This window comes from Falco biarmicus, chromosome 5 (assembly GCF_023638135.1).
Source record: "Falco biarmicus isolate bFalBia1 chromosome 5, bFalBia1.pri, whole genome shotgun sequence".
Classification (NCBI taxonomy): Eukaryota; Metazoa; Chordata; class Aves; order Falconiformes; family Falconidae; genus Falco; species Falco biarmicus.
Genome location: NC_079292.1, coordinates 24716861 through 24738916, shown reverse-complemented (window position 1 = coordinate 24738916; position 22056 = coordinate 24716861). Strand labels below are relative to the sequence as shown.

The window sequence follows — 22056 nt, the reverse complement described above, 5'->3', positions numbered from 1 at the left end:
GCACAATGTCTATTGTCCAAGAAAAAGGATGGGATGGAAAGCAACTTGTCATCTGATAATGATATTGCAAAGAAGAGATAGGGAGATGAATAAAAGGTCCCACCAGTCAGATGTGCAACTGGTATCTTCCACATATAAATATCTATATGCTTTTTTACTCTAAAGGTAGATGCATACGCATCTCAGATGGTGGGTTTTTTTCCTTCATTCTTTTGGTGGAAGTAACTGTGACTTCAGATACTACATCTGTAATCATAACTTTCCATAGGCTCTTTATTTAGACTGACATGAGAACACCCTACATGCCTGATCATTAAAAAGAACCAAACCAAATGAAACAAACAAGCAAAAAACCAAAAGCAAAAAGAAACCCCACAAGCCAAAGCAGAAAGCAGTGTATGGCACGATTTAGCAACACATAAGAATCAAAAGGAACCCTAAGCCAAACCTCAGTGTTACATTATTTTAAGTACAACATGTTTCCCCAGCAGACCAAAAAAGCTTCTCAAGCTATGAAAAGTGATTCTAAGGCAGCTTGTGTAACTTTGGTATCCAAGAAAAGAAAAAGGCAGTAGGATGGAAATTCCTAAAGACATTAATGAAAAGGTAGACTAGATGAAAACTGCTTCGTGCCAAGGACCGTGACATCTGAAGGTTTTTGAAGAGAGCCAGAGAATTTTCCTCTGAAATGTCTGTCACCACCTGCAGCACTTGGGGTGGCTTGGCTTAGCTCTGAATAAAGTAGACAGGGAGAGAATGCTTGCAGGAGGCTTTGCCTGTGGAACAGCCTTGGCCTGCTCTTGAGAAAATACTGAAAAGCCAGAAAAGTGTCATGACAGCTGTCAGAGAAAAGAAATGCTCATTTTGAGGAGACCTGCCTGAACATTTAAACACTAACAGATTGTATTTGTCCTGCTAAAGCCTGCATTAACCCCAGGCAGCACTGTCAGGCCAGCTAAACCACTGACCCTGCAACTACCATTCTTTTGCTGGAAAAAACACATACATACCTACAATGGCCAACTCAAAGGAAAGATTACAGTTTCTTTTTCACCTCCAGGGATTCTTGCCAGTTTTTTGCTATGGAAAAACTGTTCTCTGTACCTCCTTTCATAGGAGACCTTCCACTATCTTCAGGGGTGGAGTATGAGTCCTCTAGCAGTTCTATTACCAGAGGTCTGGACTGGCTGGTATTTCTGGGGCCACCAGTAACTGGTGTCAATGGGGTATTTTACAGACGACTGTGAACAGATTTACAGATTAGGTGAACCAAGACTTGCTCTGCCATGTGTTTTTCATGGTTGTGAAAAACCCAGCTTGATAGGAAGATAGTGTGGCACTGCTGAAATTTGTCATGAATCAAGTCCAGGCTTCCTTCTAGGCACAATACAGCAGCAAGGTAAATGGTAGTACATATTCAAAGCATATAGCCAGTGAGCTGTCTGCATGGATATATTTATAGATCTAACTAGGTCTTGCATCTTCTTGGACCAAGAATCTTCTTGGAACAAGATCTTCTGTCCTTGATCCAAACAATCCAGAGCTAAGGCAGTTCCTACTGTTGTTTGACTCCATTCATTGCATCGTATACAACAATACATTACACATTACAGCTATACATGCATCAGAGACACTACCAGCCAGCCAACTCTGTGTACAGACAGAAATAGCTTGGTTCTGCTTTCAGCTACCCAACCCGTCCATACAATCATAACCCAGCAGATCCTACAAACAAACCAACCAACCAACCAAAAAAAAAAAAATCAGAAAAAAACCAAAACAAACCTTCCCCAAAATTAAAAGAAAAAAAAAAGAAACGAGGATTTATATTTACAAATATATATATAATGGTAATTTAATTTCTCAAGAAATACTTTATTGTGCTAAAATTTGTAGCTAGATGTATCAGATGTAAATGGAAATGTATTACCAACTAGATTCAGATTTTTTTTAAAATGCTTGTAGGTACTCACAGATTTTCCAGCTGTTATCTAAAAGCTGCCTACGGGACTCAGAGAAAACTAGAATGTTACAAATATTAAAGACAGGCAACTGCATGTTGTACTTGTCATCTTAATATAATTAACAATTTTTTGGAATTATTTCTATTGCACTAATCCTAATAGGATGTTTCATTCACTGCCAGTATTACTTAGTTCATTGTCAGCTGTGTAGAAGTCTGATCTGATAGTTTTCAGAAGAATTCAGGCTAATACAGTTTAGTGATGGTTAAAAAACGTGCACTTCATATGGTGGCTGGGCTCTGATCAAATATGTTTTTGCTATATGCATTGGCATATTTTCATAGCATTCTTTTCATCGATGTATGGGCTCATTATTTGATGCACTGTCAGTGAATTCTGCAGGGCATATTTGGCAGGGCTTTACTAGATATACTACAGTATGGGGGTAGACATGCCTGATTTTAATTTACACTTCCAACAAATTTTGATTTAATAATTCATGACTATAGACTTAAACTCTGTTGGAGAAGGGGGATTTATTTATCCATTGTCCGACTAATTTTGGATCAACATTTTGTGCAGGCAATATGTAAGAAGATATACATATGAACATGTACACTGCTGTGCAGTGATCTGTGTTGGCACATTAACCCAGTTATGTTGTTAGGCTGAATGCATTTGCTTTCTTCCTAGTTTTTTTAAATGCTGTATTTCATTTGCATTTGGAGGATGTGTGACAGGGAATCGGGACTATAACACATCCCATTTTTAAGCTTACGCTGAGCACTTTAAAACCTTTAATGCCTCTATTGTCTATCCTCTATCCTTGTCATTATGAGTTAAGTGATTTGTTTTTAATGTTACCATAGGAGATGACATCACTCATGTAAGGTCACACCGGTAGTTAGGACCACTACCCACATCCCCTCCATGTCCAGGCAATGCCTTAGTCACCCAGCCACCCTTCTCACCAGGGACTACAGACTGCTGGCTGTGATTTCTGTGGTGAGATCTGTGACTCACATACCACTTCTTCCAGTGTTTTACTCTTGATTTAAGCCCTGGTGCAAACTGCAGAAAATTACAAGCAGTCACAGTTTCATTTTCCATAAACAAGAACTTCACAGAGCTGCATCAGGAGTAAAGTGCGGCCAGTGTGAGTCCAGATGGCAGGTTATCAAAGCTTTAATGGTCCTGTGGTCACTGAGCACCAACTTTACCATTTTCAAGGGTTAAAACATGCTGCTATCAGACCATAAGAGAACTTTCTGCTTGTGTTGCAGCAGAAATCAATTTGTATTTGGTGCAAGAGAGTTGTTTTGCTGGTCTATTTTTAAGCTGCTTTGTGAAGGGTGCTAGCATGACAGTTCCTGGAATCTGAAATAGCCGTACTGAAAAAGAAAACAAGAATTCAGGCATCACCACCTCCATTCAATGCAGAACTATTTCCACTTTGGTTTAAAACCACAATAACTTTCCTTTGTCTCGTGAGGACAAAGTGAGGACACAGAGTGCACAGATGAATCAATACTTCACTGAAAAATAGCAAAGCTTTTTAGATGATTAACCAGTTAGTTGCTGGGGAGTTGCCATAACCAGAAGATTAACACAAAAAAGGTAGGATGTAAAACACCACCTCTACTTTCCTTTTCCCTAGTAAACACTTGCCTCCTAAGACAATGAGGCAGTCTCGATCTTGAGGGAGTCCTGAGGCTTCATGCCCTACAAAGATGGTCAATGCTGGAACAGGGGCTCAGAGAAGCTTGGATTCTCCATATTTGCAGACATCTGAAACTCTACTGGGTATAGCTCTGAGCAATCTGATCCAAAGTTGAAGTTATCCCTCCTTTGAGCTGCAGATGGGACCACATGACTTCCTGATATCCCTTCCAACCTAAATTTTTCTATTAGTTTTTTTAACATCTAATGAATAGAGGAATAGCTGAACTGGATCACACACTGAAGCTCTTCAGCAACTCCAACACCTTTCCACTGACCAACTTAAGGGTCTGGCAGCCATCAAATGGCTTTTCCTAATCTCCAGTGATCACCCCTGTCTTTCCAAGGACTCATCCGATGAGGGCAACACCCACCTGATCTGCTCACAAATCAAGTCCTTTACTACTGAAATCTGACTGAAATCAGGAATGTTTTTCTTTTATAAAACTGACCAAAAGCTGTGGTAATTCAACAGCTGATTCACAAGCCGATCATAAATGCCTGTACCAAGAATACCAAGTGTGCTCAGGACAAGGGAAGTACACACAGAACAGGTACAGACGCTGCATTAGATACAGGACTTAATCCAATATCTCAAGGCTGCTACATAATGTTCACCCACACCATCCTGGTTTGCCCATCCTGTGAGAACTAAACACAGAACCAAGTGTCAAAATTATTGGCACTGTATTCGAAATAATGCTTTTGTCTGCACTGATGAGACTAGAAGGGGATTTCTTTCAGGATTCCCCTATTGGACCTAGAAGAGGAAGCTATGTGAGAAATACTGCTGGATGGACAGCTGACACCCAAACCAAGCCACACAGAGTTCTGCTTACCCAGAAAACAACATATCAGCTGTATGTTCCAGCCTGACCTCTCTTTTCTGCCCAAATTAGCAATTCTTTCCTGCCAGTCTATTATCTCCCAGTTGGATCAAGTGGAAGCCATTGTAGTTACTGCATTAAATGCTTCTCAAGGTTGTGGGGAAAGAAACAACTAGAAAGGATTTGGCCTCCACACCGGCTTAGCTCGAGAAGGGATGTGGTGGAGAAGGATTAAGTTGTGTTTCCATAGCCACAGCTGAGCAGGTGGCAAACATCCACCACAGGTGCTTGTTCTATAGAGGATCCCAATCCCTGGTAAAACATGCACCCCCCAAAGAAACCAGGGCTTGAAGATAGCCAGGACTCTTCATGTCAGATGAACCCTATGTAAGTTTATGAAACCCCATGGGATCATCATGATTAACTATCTTCTTTAAGCTATTCCCCACCAGGCTTTAGTGCTTTTATGCCATTGACCCCTCGAATTAAAGAGGTAGATTTCTCTTTTCACAGCTGTGACTCAACACAGAGAGGAATTCAGAGACATCTGAAAACAAAGCCAGGCAGAATTTAAAACAAAATCCTTCAATGACAGATTTAGAGAGTGATGGCTGCAGCTGGAGCTTACAAATATAACAACTAACTAAATGAGCAAGCGTTATACAAAAGCCCTACATGGACAGACCCTGTGAAGGGCAGTTTATTCACAAGGAACCAGCAAAACAGAACTACTAGGAAAATATCATGAGAAAAACTAGATATCGGCTGTTCAAAAGGAACTGTGGTCCTAGGGTCCTTCAGCAAACTAAACAGTAACCACCTCTGTGATGAGTAGTTACATAATAACCTGTTGCACAAATTAATTCTTGGGGGTTTTATATATATATATTTTTTTTTAATCTGCAACACAAAACTCAAATTCCTGTGCCTGGAGGGGAATAAAATACTAGTAAGATTTTTGGGTTTAAAACTTACAAAATATCTTCCATGTGTTCAATTTAAAATACACAGCAAGCAGTACATACATCATTGGGTCTTTGCAAAGGAAAAGTATTTCTACTATTCCAGTGTCACAGCTGAGGAAGCTGATGCTAAATGTACTCAGTAGCCATCCTAGGAGAACTTGAAGAGAATAAGGAGGAGAATCAGAGTATATAAATTAATAGTTATCAACGCCATGACCTTAAACATGAGATGCTTCTTCCTACCCAGCCAAATGGGCTACCTGACACAGTATATCAGTTCTAAATAAACAAGCACAAAAGTAAAGATGAACTTTATAAAATGCAACAAATGCTTTGAAGATACTCAAGCATGGAACACAGTTACAGAGGAATAAGCCTACTGACCATCTCCACACAGTACTGCAAAAGCAACAACGACTACTGGAAACTCTGCTTCCCATGTCTGCTTGGCTGGGGTATATGACTTGCATTAGTGGCACAGGGAATAACGTACTTGCACTCAGACACAGGACTGACTGATGTCAAATGAAGTTCAACCATTCGTATTCATGGGGATCAGCATTTGTCTGGGGGAATGGAAGTCTCTTGGACCTTAGGGTCATGAATTGACAAGCTATCAAACATTTTCTCTGTTGTTCTGACGATCCTCCGCCCTCAATGAAATCAGCTGTCTAGACCCTTAGTCCCACTACAGCTGCTTTGCGCTCCTCCTGAGGCACGGAAAGAGCTCAGCGCGCTAATTCTTACTGTGCAACATGCAATATAAAATGAGGTCTCACAACTCCCTTTCTAGGATACACAGAACAGTCACATTTCTCTGGAACCCAGGAAAAACATAGACACATACATGTAAACTTAAGTTCTGTTATTCTGGAGATCTGTGATTGACTAAGACGTATTGTGACAGAAGCACCATTAATGGGGAGAAAATAAAAAAGAAAAATAAAGGCCCACTGAAAGCATCACCTAAAAAGAGCAAAGAGTAATAATTACCAAGTAATAAATACCAAGAACATTATTACTAAACCACTATCATCTCAACCATTAACAAAATGGGAGAGGGCAAAAAGCAGTTGCTCTTTCAGATTGATTTTCTGGAAAAACACCTTATTGCAGCATTTTTTCTTGACAGGTTCCAGAGTATCTATAAGCTCATGGGTTGTAATCACTCTAATGATCAGCAAGCAGTTATTTCAGACGGCTGATAGAAGTCTGTGGCTGATAGAATCTGCCAAAACATTAAAATATGCAAAGAAAAACACTGCAGCAGAATTTTGTTCTTCTTAATATTAAGTAGATCAATTTGGGGAGTAAGGACAGCTATAATTTTCACCATCATCATAGATACTCATCATATTTAAAACAGCAATAATGATACCTATAAAAATAACTTTTTAAAAAAACTGCTTTTTTTACAACAATGATTCTGCCAGACAAATGATGATAAAAAGTAGGCTGTTTCCAGTGATATTTACAAGTCATAACCCAGCTCAGTCAGGACATGCAGAGTGAGTCAATTCAAAAAGCCCACTCAAACCTTGGCATCTCCAGTCCTTCAGAGGCACCTCAGCCACATTCTTGTTTTTCAGAAGAGCTTGTATAAACATTAAAAAGCACGAAGCAATAAAAAGATAAGAATCCAGCATGCAAGGCCAATCCTAACAAAGGATGAGACAAATAAAAAAAAACAAGATTAAAATAAATGCCTTATGTGCATAATACATTTCAATATGATGTGTCACTGAATTGACTCATGAACTGTGAATTGACCATGCCCCTTTTAATTGTTCCACATAACAATCTCCCTTCTGAAAAAGAGGAGCATCTTTAGGAGACATAGTTGCTAAAGCTGATTGTTTTTTTGTTTATCAATAGTACGTGTCCTGTAGTGCAAGTTAGGGTACTTAAGTTTGGCTACAGGTTTAGAAAGCAACGCATAGGACATAGGAGATGTGCAGCTAGATTAGCAAACGCCCTCTGTATGTGCTTGGAGAATTACCAGGAGAAATCACGAAGAAAACAATGGAAATCTGTTTCTCGCAATAATATTAGTGAGATGGAAAAGCTAAAAAAGCAAGAGTGAAGACCTATGCAGTCAGTAACTGAGAACATAATCACATTTGAGCCCCTTTCAACATTAAAGTTGCCTTTCAATTTGCTTTCGTTAGCAATACGTATCACAAAACACACCACTGATTTTCTACATTTAAGCAGTTCTGGGCTTTCTCCACCTTCAACATTCATTTCCTGTTCCAGAGAAACCCTCTCACACAACTCCTTACTTAAATACAAATATAAAAATGTTTGTAATGGCAAGACTGAAGGCTCATCCAGTCTAGTAGTCTGTTTTCAGCAGTAAGTGTGAGGAAGAATAAGAATAGAACATTTATATATGATATTTCCCCACCCTTAGTGCTCCCCTTTCTCTCCATCTATTTTGAGCTCAGGAGATTTCCTGAGCCAATTGTGGCCTGTCTATTTTGTAACCTCCAAGTAGATATCGCTTTCAAGTACTTGTCCAGTCTCCCTTTGAGCCTGTGTAAAATTCTTGCATCTGCAACACCATCTGGCAAACAATTTAGTATGTCTGCTACCCTAAGTGTGAAGAACCACTTCCAATACAGACAATGCAATGTGACAACATATTGATTTCCACCACCTTCATAATATTAGTCATAAAGTAGATCCCACTGGACAATAAAAATCAGAAGATTCTGATTTAGTTGTGATGATCATCCCAGTGTTTTAACGTTAGAGGTATGATGTGTGCTACCTCGTTATTTTACTTTGCATGATAGATTCAAAGAGTGGCTGGGAAATTAAGAGAAAATTGGTCAGAGGAAATTAAGAAAGTGATAGTAGTGGCCAGCTCCAACGAGTGTTTGCTGACGAAGAAAAATACCTTGCTCTGGTCACTGCACAAGATGAGACGTAGCATTTCAGAACTAAATCTTGGGTCAGAATCCAGGAACAGCTTTGAACATTGAACCAAAGAAGGTTTTGCCAAGGTGGGCAAATACATGGGTGGGGCAAAAACAGAGCTTAGATCAGTGAAAGAGGAGCCCTCCAGGTTTCACAGCTAACAGTGGCTCAACAACAGTAGCAGAAGGGCTCCCACTCATCGTTCTTGGTGAATACCTCCAGGCAGTAGGATGTAAAAAGCATCCCAGTACCCAATAGTTGGGCAGCTCTGTCACCTTTCTCCCTAGCAAGGCACTCTACCTCTCTCTCATTGCAGCAAAATTAAATTTTGCTGCACTGAAATAGTCAGGTTTTCCCACATCCAGAACATTTACTGCCATTACAAATGAAATAAAGGGGGTAGGGGGCAGGTTTTACTTTTGTATAAGTCAATAATATATCTTTAAATATCTTCTGTTCTCAAAATTGTTAGGATAAATAATTTAAGAAATGTACTTTAAGATTTACACTATAAACTGACTGTGGAAATAGAGTTATAAGCTCTATCAATCTTCATGTTTCAAGGTATAAGTGCTGTAAAAAGCAGCATCTTGTAATATAGAACTGTAAAATTGTGGAGATTTATGCCTTCCATTGAAACATCTCGTCTTACCCGCTCTTGGTGCCAGAATGGCAGACTGGATGAGCTACTTGTTTATTCCAGGCAGGAGTTTCCTCAGCTCCTGGACTTTATGTTAAGACATGATGAATATCTTACTCCCACCAGAGAATTCATACTCTCATGAAGTCAATAGGTCAGAACTTGAAACTCACAGCTCCTGAAAAGGATTCCTTATTTGAGTTTGTCATATTCTAGTGGATTAGTAGACAAATATAAACACTAAAAAAACCCTGTACTTTATATACCTCATAACTATACATCATACATGCATAGTCATTAATTTAAGGGCCTGTCAGAATTGAACTTCTTTAGCAATATCCCACATAGGGAATTGTGAGGAGTGGCAAATGTTCAGATGGGTTACATCTCATAGCAATACTACAGTGAGCCCTATAGAAATACATTCCTTCCCTTTTACAACAACAAATTTTTAAATCAGTATCATAAGGTGTAACTATTCCAAAGGATCATATTAGTTATATTTGCTTATTTAGAATTATAAATTATTTAGTTCTTTGGATTCTATCTATCAAAAGTCAAGTTTCAATTTAGTATCTGCAGTGGATCATGGTAATGTAATGACACTTCTGTGATTGCCTGGTGAGTTTCAGAGCTGTTTCAAAAGAACACACAGATTCAAAAGTTCCATGACTTTTTTTATCAAGAACTAACACTAAAATGATGATGGAAAACATTACACTTTCTGGAAAAAAAAAATCCTCATTAAGTTTTAAAACAGAAAAGTTACACACCTCCTTTTTCAATTACAAGCTTCTTTTAAGATTTTCCAAAGGTAGCTACAATTTGGCTTTGATCTTGCTATTGCAAAGTGCCAGAAATACCTAATTATAGCAGGGAAAATGTAGTATACACACATATGTATGTGTTTGTCTACAGTCTGCATGAGCAACTGAAAAGTATCCAACATATACACACAGCAAACCACATAATTAAAATTACTTTTATGCAGAGTAAATTTGTCTTTAAAGTAGAAGATAATGGAAGGATAGCAGAGACTTCTCAGTACTGAAACATAATGCTTTATTTAATGAGTAATCCCTGGAGCACACGGATGTTTACCTCACTCCGGGCAAGCTCAAGTGCAGGGACAGACAACTATAGTACTTAGCTTTCAAAACAGCTGTAATGCAATGACATTCTTTTATGGACTTACAGGCTGCATTTCTGTGTTTTCCTCCATGCCAATATGACTTTTGACTCCCTTAAGTGGCTAAAAAATACCAGTATGTTCAAAGTTAGAATGCCTGAATCTGGATCCACAAAGCACTAGAGACTGGTAAAAACTGAAACCTATGTCTGAAGTCTCTCCAAGTTTGGCAGGTACTCGTCTGAATCCACTCTGCCTTCAGAAAAATAAAATAATAATTTAAAAAGAAAAGACAGACAAGATTTTGCAATACAAAAACCAGAATACAGTTAGGTTGCATTGTTTCTTAGATGACTAATGGCTGGATAGCAGACATTAACGTGACCTATTGGTTGAATATGATTCAGGAAAAAAAAATGTAGACATAGGCTGTAGATTAATAGTAAATGTTGGCAAGTGGCTTCAGAGAGTCTCCAAGTTTTGCTTTTGGAGAACAGCAAAAGGAGCGGGAATATTTCTAAAGCTTCACTTTCCACCACTTTTCCACCACTGCCTCTTGTCAAAGTGTAGGGCGCAAAGTACTGAGACTGATGTTTGGCAAAAGCACAGCTTAAATTATGAAGAAAAAAGAAAATCTAATGCATGAATCGGGAGGTACAATTGACATGGAACCTCTCAATATAACATTAGCTTTCTTTCAGCTATGTTTTAATGTTTCATCATGTACACAGGACATAGATTTCATTGCTTTGGTCAGTCCTGCAGAGGCTATTGAGCACCTTCTTCAGTGTGGTGACTGCACTTCTTCACGAAATCTGTGAAAGCTGAAGGCAGTACTTCAAACTGTTCAAACTATTTTCCAGGCTTTTAGACCCTGTATAAAGCTTTTCTGTAAGTTCACATTACTAGGTAAGGAAAGTTTAGTATAAACAGAGACTATACACTGTACTGCTTTGTAATGTGTGAACTCTATAATCTCAGCAATGCTCACTTTTCTGTATTTCTTTCAGTGTATTTGATCTAAACTTTTGGTTGCTGATGTAAAAGTGGTTTTAAAGTGATCTGCATTGTTGTTATATCCATAATAGTCTAAGGATATCAGTGATGTAATATTCACATAAAAGTAACTTGTGCATACTTAGATATAGGTATACAAGGTATGTATATGTGCCCTGTTCCGTAGGGATTTATTGTGATTCACAGCACCTGAGCATGAGTTTCCAGCTTATCATGATAGTATTTCTTAAATAATAAAAATCAAGTAGATTTGAGAGGCTTTAAAAAAAAAAAATAAGTAGAATGTACCAATCAGTGGTCATCTATATTTTTGTTGGCATAGTTCTGTATTTCACACAAGATACCTTTGATATCAAAGCATGGCTGAAATAGTAAAATTTTTTCAAATACTTATCTCTCTTAATGATAACTACAGCTGTACTCAAAACCCGCTGCCTTTGGTATTACTTCCGTTCCCACAGGAATATAAATCTCTGAGAGGCAAGGGCTGAAAAAGGTATTCTTCTCAGGCACTGGAGAAACACACAGCTTTGTTCTTTTGATGCTGCATAACAGAATTATTGGGGTAACATGCTGAAATATAGGTTCTTTTTATTATTTTTTTCCCCTGAAGCTTATCTACTGTCACACTATTAATCTGAAAACAGGCCAAAGGAAAATCAGGAAGAGAAAACCAACACATTCAGGATTCAAATGCTGTCATTTGGGCCACTGAACTTCTTCAGTGAAAGCCATTTAATCCAAGGCATGGGAATATTGAAAAAGGAACATTATGAAGAGTCACTACTGAAAGCTGGTTGCTATCTGTTTGAGATCACAGAGGATCAAATCAAATACGAGATTGTCTTGTAGATGAGGTAATAATATACCTAGTGATCTTGAAATGTGTTCTTTAAATATTCATATTTCTACATTTTGTTTTAAAAGGTGTGCATTTAAATCCCATAGGTAATTGAACGTTTAATTAATATTATAAAATTATAATATGAAATATAATATTATAAAATAATAAAAATAAATTTTAAAATGAGATCTAGTCCACCCTTGAACTAAAATTATTTCTTTCATCATGGTAATGCCACGGTTTTTTTAAAACCTAGTGTCTATATTTGTTTAATTTAATTCATAAATCCCTGGTTATCACTGCAATTTTACTCATACATATGTTATCTAATGTGTGTTGCCACAGCCGTTTGATGTGTATTTCCAAAACCAGAAAAAAGCTAAGCCCTAGAGATGCATCACCACCTCTTGCAGAAATGTCACTCATTCTATGAATAAAGCATAAGCTTAGAGAAACATCATCACCCAACAAACAAATAGCATTTGCTGAACCAAATACATGTGTCTGGAATTGTGCTCCCAACCTAATTGGAATCAGGCTCTGGTGCAGGACGCCGCAGTTGAGAAATCCTTCAAACTGGTCATGCAGAGTTCAGCGCCCTGTGCCACGGCAATTGCTTAACTCTGGGGGCAGGAGGCATCTGCCACAGCTCAGAAACCAGGCTGGGAAACAATGCCATCATTTGTCATGGACAACCTCGGCAGCTCGAGGAAGCCAGCGAGGACAGGGACCTGAGCAATGCTGCCTGTAAAGCAGTTACGTGCCATTGCAAAGGGCGAGCACTAGTCTGTAGGATAGCGGGGGATGTTGTGCAGTGGAAGAGCACTGCGGGAGATGAAGGGTAAATAAGACCAAGAAAGGATGAGGCCTCCTGAGCCAGCTCGAGGCCAGCACCTCTTCCCATAAGTGCTGCCCCAAACCACCACTGCATCTGCATTTGGCTGTGCCAAGCTGGACTGGTGCAAGCCTACACCTGGGAGACCATGGTGCTTGGTACGGGAGGTATTATTGCCTCTTGTTAGTCTTCCTTTCAAAATTGGAGGAACATCTAGATGAAACAGGAATTATTCATTATCCACATAGTAAAAGTGGAATGGGAGCATGCATACCCACAGCTGGTGGATTGTCTTATCCAAGGAGACACTCACAGGACACCCAAGCCCTCTATGCTCGTGTTTAGAGCCCAATTCTAAACTGATGGTTTAATCTAGAGAACTACTGCTACAAGACAGTAAGCTATGGCTCCTTGGTATATCCAAAGACAGAAAAACAAAACAAAACAAAAAACCAACTAAACAAAAACCCACAACTGATGGAGCTTAGTCACTCTCAAAAAGCCTATTTTAATTTTTAAAATCCAGTAGGTGCAAGTAATGAACTACAGGATGCATTGATGGGGTCTGGCCCAGCCTGATATCCAAGCTGGTGGACAGAAAATTTCAGAACTTTGCAACAACCCCTCTCCTTCTTTCCTGCGTGTCAGACTTAACCCCGACCCTGAGTGTATCTTCTAGTTCAGCCTTGTCCAACAAGTGGTTCCAGACAGGATGTTGCCTGTAAAACCCTTATGCCTTAATTCCACTAATTGGAGCATTCAAAATAAAAGCAGAGCTTCCAGAAGGGGGCCGTTGGCCTTTCCGACAGTAACATGCCCTCTGCCACAGCCAAGGCTGGGAACTCATGCGTCAGCGAGGTATTGAGCTAACACGTCTTCACAAAAATCATTCAAGCCCATCAGCCAAACCGTGGACCTTGTTTTATACTTCTGACAGCCCTGTTCAGCCCTGTTGGGCTGGACTTTACTCAGTGCCACTGCCGGGAAGCTGCAGACCATCTCTGTGAAGAGCACTTGCAGAAGGATGGGGAGGAAGGAGCACTTCAGGCTTGGTGAAGTAGGTTTAATGGAATTGCAGGTGGAAAAGGGCTGAGCTGATTGCCCTGTGTGAGTTGACTATAGGAGCAATACCCAAGCAAAAGACAATCTAACGCACACAACTATCACAACAAAGCCAGCTCCAAATGACATCTGACAAGGCAACATCCTTTTTAAAAATCCTCAGGATATTAAATGCATATTTGTGTGTTGTATTAAGAAGACTAACGTCATGACAACAGTTCAAATTAGCACAAACAATAGGCCAATAAATACAATTCTAGTGCTTTAAAATTATTAAATGACCATTTGTTCTTGCATTTATGTTGCTTCCAAATACTGGCAGAATTCCTTCAAATAAACAAACAGCTCATTTTTTTATTATTTTTTAAAGATTACATGTTGGCAGTAATTTAGGCAAATCTGGACATTTGTTCCAATCATCTGAGGTGAAAAAAACAAAGGCACATCTATCACATTGCGTTTTCACTTTTAGAAAGCCAAAACAAGGGGCCTCCAGGGAACAAGAAGTTTAATTATAAACTATCACTGCAAAACAAGATAGATTCTGGGACGTAGCTCTGGGAAGACGTTCAATACACTATGCCAATATAATCTGAAATGTAATTTTTATATATTTTTTAATTTTAATGTGGGGCCATGGTTCTTTTTTGGTGTAAAAGGAAAAAGTCAGCACAATAGTGACCAATTACAGAGGCACAAAGTTTGTTGCAAAATAATGTCCATAATATACCTAGTGGCTCTTCAGAAGCACTCACAAGGATAGAAAATCACAAGTGGTGTCATTGATTAGCAGTTCACTTGTGTTTTTTTAAACTGTGCACTAAATTTGTGCTGTGCAATACTGAGAAGAGTCATAGTGTAAAACTTAGCCTTCTCTGCAGTTTTCAGTTTCAGTTCCTATAGAGCTTTTTATAATTGTTATATCGTCACAGCAGAAGCATCTTAATTAAAAACAGAATTAGACTCATATTTTTTTTTCCTTTTCACCCTCCTCACCAAGAAAAAGCAGGAAATATATTCCAGAATCTTTTGTTTGAAATATTTCTTAATCGCACATGATGCATCAAATAGTTGGTTCATTTCTGTCCACAGAAAATTCCCCTAATAGGAAAATGTGTTTGTTAATAAAAAAAAATTAAATTAAAAAAAAAAAAAAGAAAGAAGTTGTAACCCTCCTACAATGCAACAAGACTATTTAATAAGGGTGCATTTTAGATTTCCATCATGTAACAGAGGAAAATGAGTTATGTCAATAACACTGTCAACAAGGTCAAGCCCCATGGGAATCCCTATGAATTCCTTCTAAAATCCTGTGTAGATCTGTAAACTATGTCATGATCTTACCCACCACATCGGTAAAGCATGGAGCTTATTTTAAACAACTGCACACTGACAGACTAATTCTGTTTTCACAGAGATGAACTGGATCTCTGGAAAGGCATAGAGGTGTCTCATAACATGAGGGGCATCCATCAGGCAAATTGATTCTCCTGAGCAAATGAGTTGCAGGAGTGAACGTAAAAGCTTTGTACTGAATCTAATGTAGAGAAATAAAAACTGAAGATTCCAGGTGCCAAAATCTACATACATTACAGATGAATGCTAACTTACCTTTTCTAAGAAGATACATTTCTACTTAGATCAAATGTATAAATTGGTAAGGATACTATTACCTATGGGAATACTATTGCCAATGTTCAATATCTTTGAAGATTTTCAACCTTCTTGAGATCATACAATTTCTAAGCATGATAATGTGAAAATGCAATTTTTTTTCCCTAAATGGTGATGATCAATACTTTAGAAAAGCTTACAGTTGCATGTATTGATTATCTGGTAAATCATTCTCATTTTCCTTCTTCATTCTTTTCCCAACAATTAACTTCCTTGTATTTTACTGAATGTCTTCACATTTTTAGTGAAAGTAGCAGAGATCTATAATAAAGATTTATTACAAAGTCTCCACTGTGGAGCTGTATCAGAGTAATGCAGAGAGTAATCAGTATATTGGTATATTGGCACTGGAGTTGCACTAATTAGGTAGAAAAGGATCATGACCATCATGACCCTGTAATACTGGTGATACTTACGTTCACTAGTACAAAAATATTACATTTATTGTCTTAGTTCCAGTTTGGAATTGTCTTGACAGAATTATTAGTGAGCACATTCATTCAGATAATTTGAACAAAAGAAAAGCCTGTCTTTAAAAAATTTAGTGTAAAAATAATTGACAATATCTCTAAGGTTCAGACTCACCTCCATTCCATTTAGGTACCTGAAAAATAGAAGCCGGGTCCCTTGAAGCTACTTGAACAACCAACAGAGAAAAACAGCAAGCACCAGAAAGTGAAACTACCAACCTGAGCCGCTAAGCCCCTTCTGCTGACTGTGGTTAAGTATCAGATCCTATATGAGAGGAATAAATGTAGATCTGTGTGATCACTTCTTTATCTGTTTGGCTATACCCAGACCAAACAAATGCTTCCAAAACCAACAAAAAACATTACTAGCACAAGCACTTTTGTTTCTCCAGTTCCAGGTCTATGCATAGTCACTCCCTACATAACGCCCTTCACCGTGTATCATTTGCTGAACCATCATAAAACCCCGACATGTCTGAGCACGGTCCCCTGACATAGGAGGTAAAGGAATGAGTCCCTCCGGTGGCTGGGTTATCCTCCTGCTACTGAAAGGGGAAAGTACTTTAGCAATGCTAGGTGTACATGTCCTTATTGCGATGGTATTCTCACTTGAGAGGAAACGAAAGAAAATGTCATGCTACGCAAAAGGGATTCCACGATAAAAAGAAACAAGGCCAAGAACTGAAAAGTTACAAATGGCAGTGCTACAGCTGGAATGTGATGGCAGGCAACGGGAGCCTGCCTCTCACAGCAAGCCTGCGAAGCAGAGGGAAAATATAGGCAATGTTTTACTAAACTCGTATAAAAATATCAAGACCACATTTCTACTTCCTTGATGTCTTTTTCATTCAGTGTCCACCGTCTGCAAGAATGACCCAGCGGTCCTGAGGAGCACATGCTTTCTGATTGCATAGCTAAAACATGCAGCCTAGTGCATGTTCATCCAAGTGGGAAGGAATGAAAGTGCAGGCAGCCATCCTTTGGGATGCTGGTAATGAAAGCACTTGTAAGTTACTTCTCAGTGTTTCCAATGGAGGGGAGCACGGCTGCAAATCACTGAAAACTGACACATCGACATGTCTGCTAGTGCTTTATTATTGTTATTAATGAAAATGAAAACATTATTTTCTTCTGTTTTCTATACAGATATACTCTCTGTATTTGAGTAGTTAAAGAGAGGCCTGATTAGTCCTGTATGCTATGAAGGGTTATATGCCTGCCTCGCCTTGTCTTCCAAAGCACTGAAGCGTTCCCATCAGTGGCTGCGGAAGAACCAGACTAGATGATAGAATTGCCATGTCAGGTTCCAGAAATCTTCTGAAAATGTGACAGAATATTGCTGTCCTGGAGATACAAGAAATGGGAGAGGGAAATTGTCACAGTCATAGACTAGAAATGAAAGGTATTAAAAATGAAAAACCTGTTTCCTCTCTCCCAAGGTTTTTTATTTACAAAACTTGTAATTCTTTTCATTTGACATATATATATATATATTTGCAAATGTAACTGAAGTAAACTGAATTTTTTTAAAAAAATTGAAAACCTATTGCTACCTTTTCATAAGACCCCATATTAGTTAAACCATCCGTGTCTAGCTTCTGATGCTACTTCTGTCGCTAGTGTCTGGGTAAAGAGCAGAGCAACTTTCTTCTGGAAAGTCCCAGGACATTTCACTTCATCTTCCACCTCCCGCTCTGGGTCTCACTCACATATTTCAGTTTCTCTCCCTGTGTGGCCATACTGGGAGCGCTCACAAGCTAAACCCACAGGAAAGAAACAGAGAGGAACAGGAACCGCACAAGAGCCTGCCCGGACAGATTGAATAATGCTCCCAATTTGTTAAGCACTAAAAGACGACCGAACTTCCCCAGTGTTACTTTTCTATCGTTCTTTTGAAATCATAACTTAATGCTTTTATTCTTTATGAACTAGTGCACTGAACATAGTAACTGAATAGTGACGCATTAGAAAAAAGTTAACATAAATATATAACAATAATAATGTAAATGTACTGACATATGCTTATAATTATTGTTACAAATGCCTTTTGGGAAGGCCATATCAAATCTTTAAAAATCCATCTTTAACCGTGGCCCAAAATTCAGGGTTCTGTTAAATACATTCAGCGTGAATCTTTCTGAGTCTCCATTTGAAGAAAGTATAGGCTTTCAAAACAGACCGAGTCTGGCCATAACACACCAGGATCAGAGACATACTTCTGCAGCAAGGGAAAGCACTTCAAACATCAGGGTGCCAGTCTGTCAGCACTTATCACTCAGTGGGTTATACTATCTCTCCTGCAGATTCTCCTTCAAAACTTATACTTCATCACACTCCTGACCTTGCTGCATGTGGTCCCTTCAGCAAAGTTCAAGTCTGTATCATGTAAGAATGGAGAGTTTATTCACCGCTTCTCATTATCATCTCAGAGCTTTGTTCATTGTAAGCCAAAAGTATTTACTCTACAGTTTTGGGGGGGTGCGTGGAGGAGGAAGGGGTGAAGGAAAGCCTAACCAAGAAAATGTTATGCTGCAAAGAAAATGAGCAAACATCCACCCGTCCATGAACAAATGGTTGTTGCTTCTGCGCCTGTTTGGAGTGCAACTTTCCATCCAAAAATGGGATGGAAACTGAGTTGGCCAGGCCATATTGCACTCCAGCTAATAAAGTGTTTCAGATCAAGAAAAACAGGCAGGACTGCATCACCCTGGCCTACATTGTACGGAGACTTTTTTTTTCCCCTTTGAAACATTCTATTTGCTGTTCAAGCCAAGACAAGAAAAGAAACATGTTTAACCTTAAGGGTCTGACTTAAGCCTACAAAATTAAATAGCCAGGGCTGAAGTGAGGCAGGTTTTACGTTTCTTAAGTAGCTACCCTTTGTTCCTTCCTAAACGGTACAGTTATGGTCAGGGAAAGCATTGCAAGCTGCAAACAAACAGGCAAGAGCAGATTCAACTGCCTTTCTTTGCACTGAAATCTATGCAGGTCATGGCCACATGGTACTAAATACTCTACAAATAAAGAGCAAGTGTCAATACCTTCCCTGATGAGCTTACATCTAAGAGAACAAAACAAACAAAGGATAGGTGGAGGGAAAGCCTGTGTAATTACAGGAATATGGTACAGTCACCCCCAGCGCAGCTCTGACTTGAGCTTCCAGACCCCAAGCCTAAGTCTGCAACAATACATAACATCTGCCAGGCACTACCTGCAGATCCTGAGGCAGAATAGCGCAGCGCAGCTTCTGTCCATACAGCTGAAACCTCATTCCCTTCAAAACAAAGTGGTCTCATCGATACTGACTCCTGGGAGGCCTCCGCATCCCCCCAGCTCATGGTAAGGCAGTCTGGAAACACACTAGTAGACAAGAGTGAAAACCAGCACAGTGAACATGGCTCATCATGGGCTATTCCAGGCCAATGCTGTCTTTTGGCCTTGTTCAACTTGCAAATACAGATGTGACTCACCTGTCTCCCCTGCGGTCTGCTGGAGGGTCCCAGCACCCATAAGGGAAATGTGCCACTATTGCCACCAGCCAAGCAAGACAGGTAGTCAGTGACACAGCCAGCAAAGCATCCCATCAGGTTTTGGCACTTAAAAAATACTGTCCTTCATTGTGCAATTTCTGTGGAAAATACGAGACGTGGCAAAACCATGCCAAATATTCCAACAGTGTGAATACAGATGTCCAAGTCAGGCTAACAGCACCATCAGAAATTAAAAAGGGAAGGAGGTTCTAGGTTTTGTGAGGGTATAGGCAGATAATTTACAGGTGAAATCTTTGAAATTTAGCTCTGGTTTTTTAAAAGGTGGTGCTAGGCTAAGACATCAGCTGGATTTTCATGATCACTGAAAATCTCTTTTCAGAAAAGCTCTGATGAACTTGGAAAAAAACAGCAAAGAGCCACTATCCACTGCAGTGCACACAAGTGTCCTCCTACAAGACCCTTCTCAGTGGCATGTTTTTAGAGCAGAAGTTCACTGACATCTCCACGGATGTTCTTAGTTCACCTTCCATGAGACACAGACCTCAAAAAAGAGAGGCAATAAAAGCCACGCAGGCAGCACTGTGACAGGGAGGCACTGCTGACCTCTGCTACTTGTCATGGTCCTCGTGCCACATGTCACCGCCTCTTCCCTTCTGCCAGAGCACCCGTTCATGGAGTCATTCTCAGCTGCAGTCAGCGTGGGCCAGTTGACTTTAAACACCTTAAGTTCAGTGTTGCTGTATTTGCTGGAAATGGCTCTGCAAGACTGAGGACAGAAGGCTCATGATGAAATGAGAGGGGAAATGGGAAATAAAACTTTTAGGATGGTAGGGTTGCAGACAAAGAAGGATATGTGATGAAGCCCTTGCTCTCTTCCACCAAATGCTCAGCAGAATGGATGAATAACTGATTGCACTTAAGAAACTAGCAAATTATTGCTAGCATCCTCTCACCATATTCAGAAGATGAGATGCCTAATTATTTTTTTTTAAAATGAAATCAATTCATGAGAAAGAAAAACTAAAACAAATAAATAATCAGCATGGATCTTGGAAGAAAGAGTTTCAGGAAACATTTTATGGCAAAGAACAACCCTTCTGCCATCCAGCTGTTTGTTTTGTTTTAACAATTCATGAGAGTTGAGCTTCTGCAGCTTCTTTTGTTCTTCCTATTCCAAAAGCCTTGGGGATGTTTCTCTTTTAATTTTGAGCCCACTCTTGAGATGGGAATTCCTTTCCCAACATGTAAGTGTGAATAATATGAATGGAGATTGTGGAACTGCTTACCTCTTCTCTTGCTGCTCAAGTTATTTGCCTAACTCTTCCTGAGAACTATGAAAGAAACCTTTTTCTTTTCAAGGGTTTATTTGGGTCTGTGGAAACCAAGCACTCTTACTCTCCCTACATGCATTTATAAGTCTTCTGCAGAACTGAAGGACTTTGTTCAGTATAAACTCGAAAATCAGGAGCCACCAGTTAGTCTGATACAGAAAGAATCAGGGGTCTGACTTGCACTGTTCTCAGCACCTGCACCTGCAGGGGTACTGGACCTCCAAAAAGCTAACAAAAATAAATTGTACAATGCCACTGAGAAGACTCCCTCTTCCAGTCTGGGCAGGACAGCAGGAAAATGACCATCACAGCTCCAGCTAAAAAACAGAAGACTAACATCCTACAGAAAGCAGATAAATAAGGTTTGCCTTTGTTTTCCTGTATGCATACATTGTGCCTACAGACACAAATTTAGATTTAATAGGCCAAATCCAACTCTTTGAAGTTAAGGGAAATGCCTCAGTCTCTTCAGTCACATTCTCTTTGGTGTACTTGCTCATGTCATTTATGATGTGACATAAAAGCACCCAGCAAGCTGTTATACTCCCTTCAACAAACAGCCACCCAGATGCTCAACAGCCGTGACAGTGATGATCCCAAATCAAATCCTATGTTGTTTTCCTATACTAAACACCATACATTCCTGCAGCCCCATTAGTGAACAACGAGAGTAATTGGCTCCAGCAGCCACCAGCATGGAACCCCATCCTGGTCCATCATCATAGAAGCCGGTTCAGCAGCAGAGACTGGAGATGCCACCTCTGCTCCAAGTTTGCAACAGCATGTTTTTCCGAAGGCAAAGGGGAAGGGAAAACAAGAAGAAAGAAGGAAAAAAAAAAAGTGAACTAAATATTTTGGACCAGGGTTTGCTGTCAGAGATGCTGCTTTCCAAGGGTTTGCTGTCATCAATAGCCCAATGTCTGCAAAAGCAGTTAAAATGACTTAAGGAAATACTGCAGTTTCTTCATCCTAAATTTCATCATCTGAAAACGAGGTGTCAGTTCATCTAGTTCCCGTTGTCAGTCATTGGAGAGAAGCAGGCACTTCAGGGACTGATTACTCCCAGCCATTACAGACTTCTTGGATGGGAAGCCTAGTTATCTCCATCTCTGCTGATTAGACAGAGAAACTATATGACCATTTTAGTTAAAACACTTAGATCTTGC

The 22056-nt window shown here is 39.5% G+C and overlaps 1 protein-coding gene across 6 annotated transcripts in view; it reads right to left on the bottom strand.

Annotated features, from left to right (window-relative positions):
* Positions 1-22056, bottom strand: part of SEMA3D (semaphorin 3D) — a 147721-nt gene that overhangs the window by 108582 nt on the left and 17083 nt on the right. The window contains exon 1 of one of the 6 annotated variants that reach the window (XM_056339938.1): positions 16288-16467. The exons of 3 other annotated variants lie outside the window; for them this stretch is intronic. The gene's annotated coding sequence lies outside the window, so the exon portion shown is untranslated. Of the gene's footprint in view, positions 1-9049; positions 9151-16183; positions 16468-22056 lie in introns of those variants that run through there. 2 more of the 6 variants (XM_056339937.1, XM_056339940.1) reach the window with 2 other exon arrangements.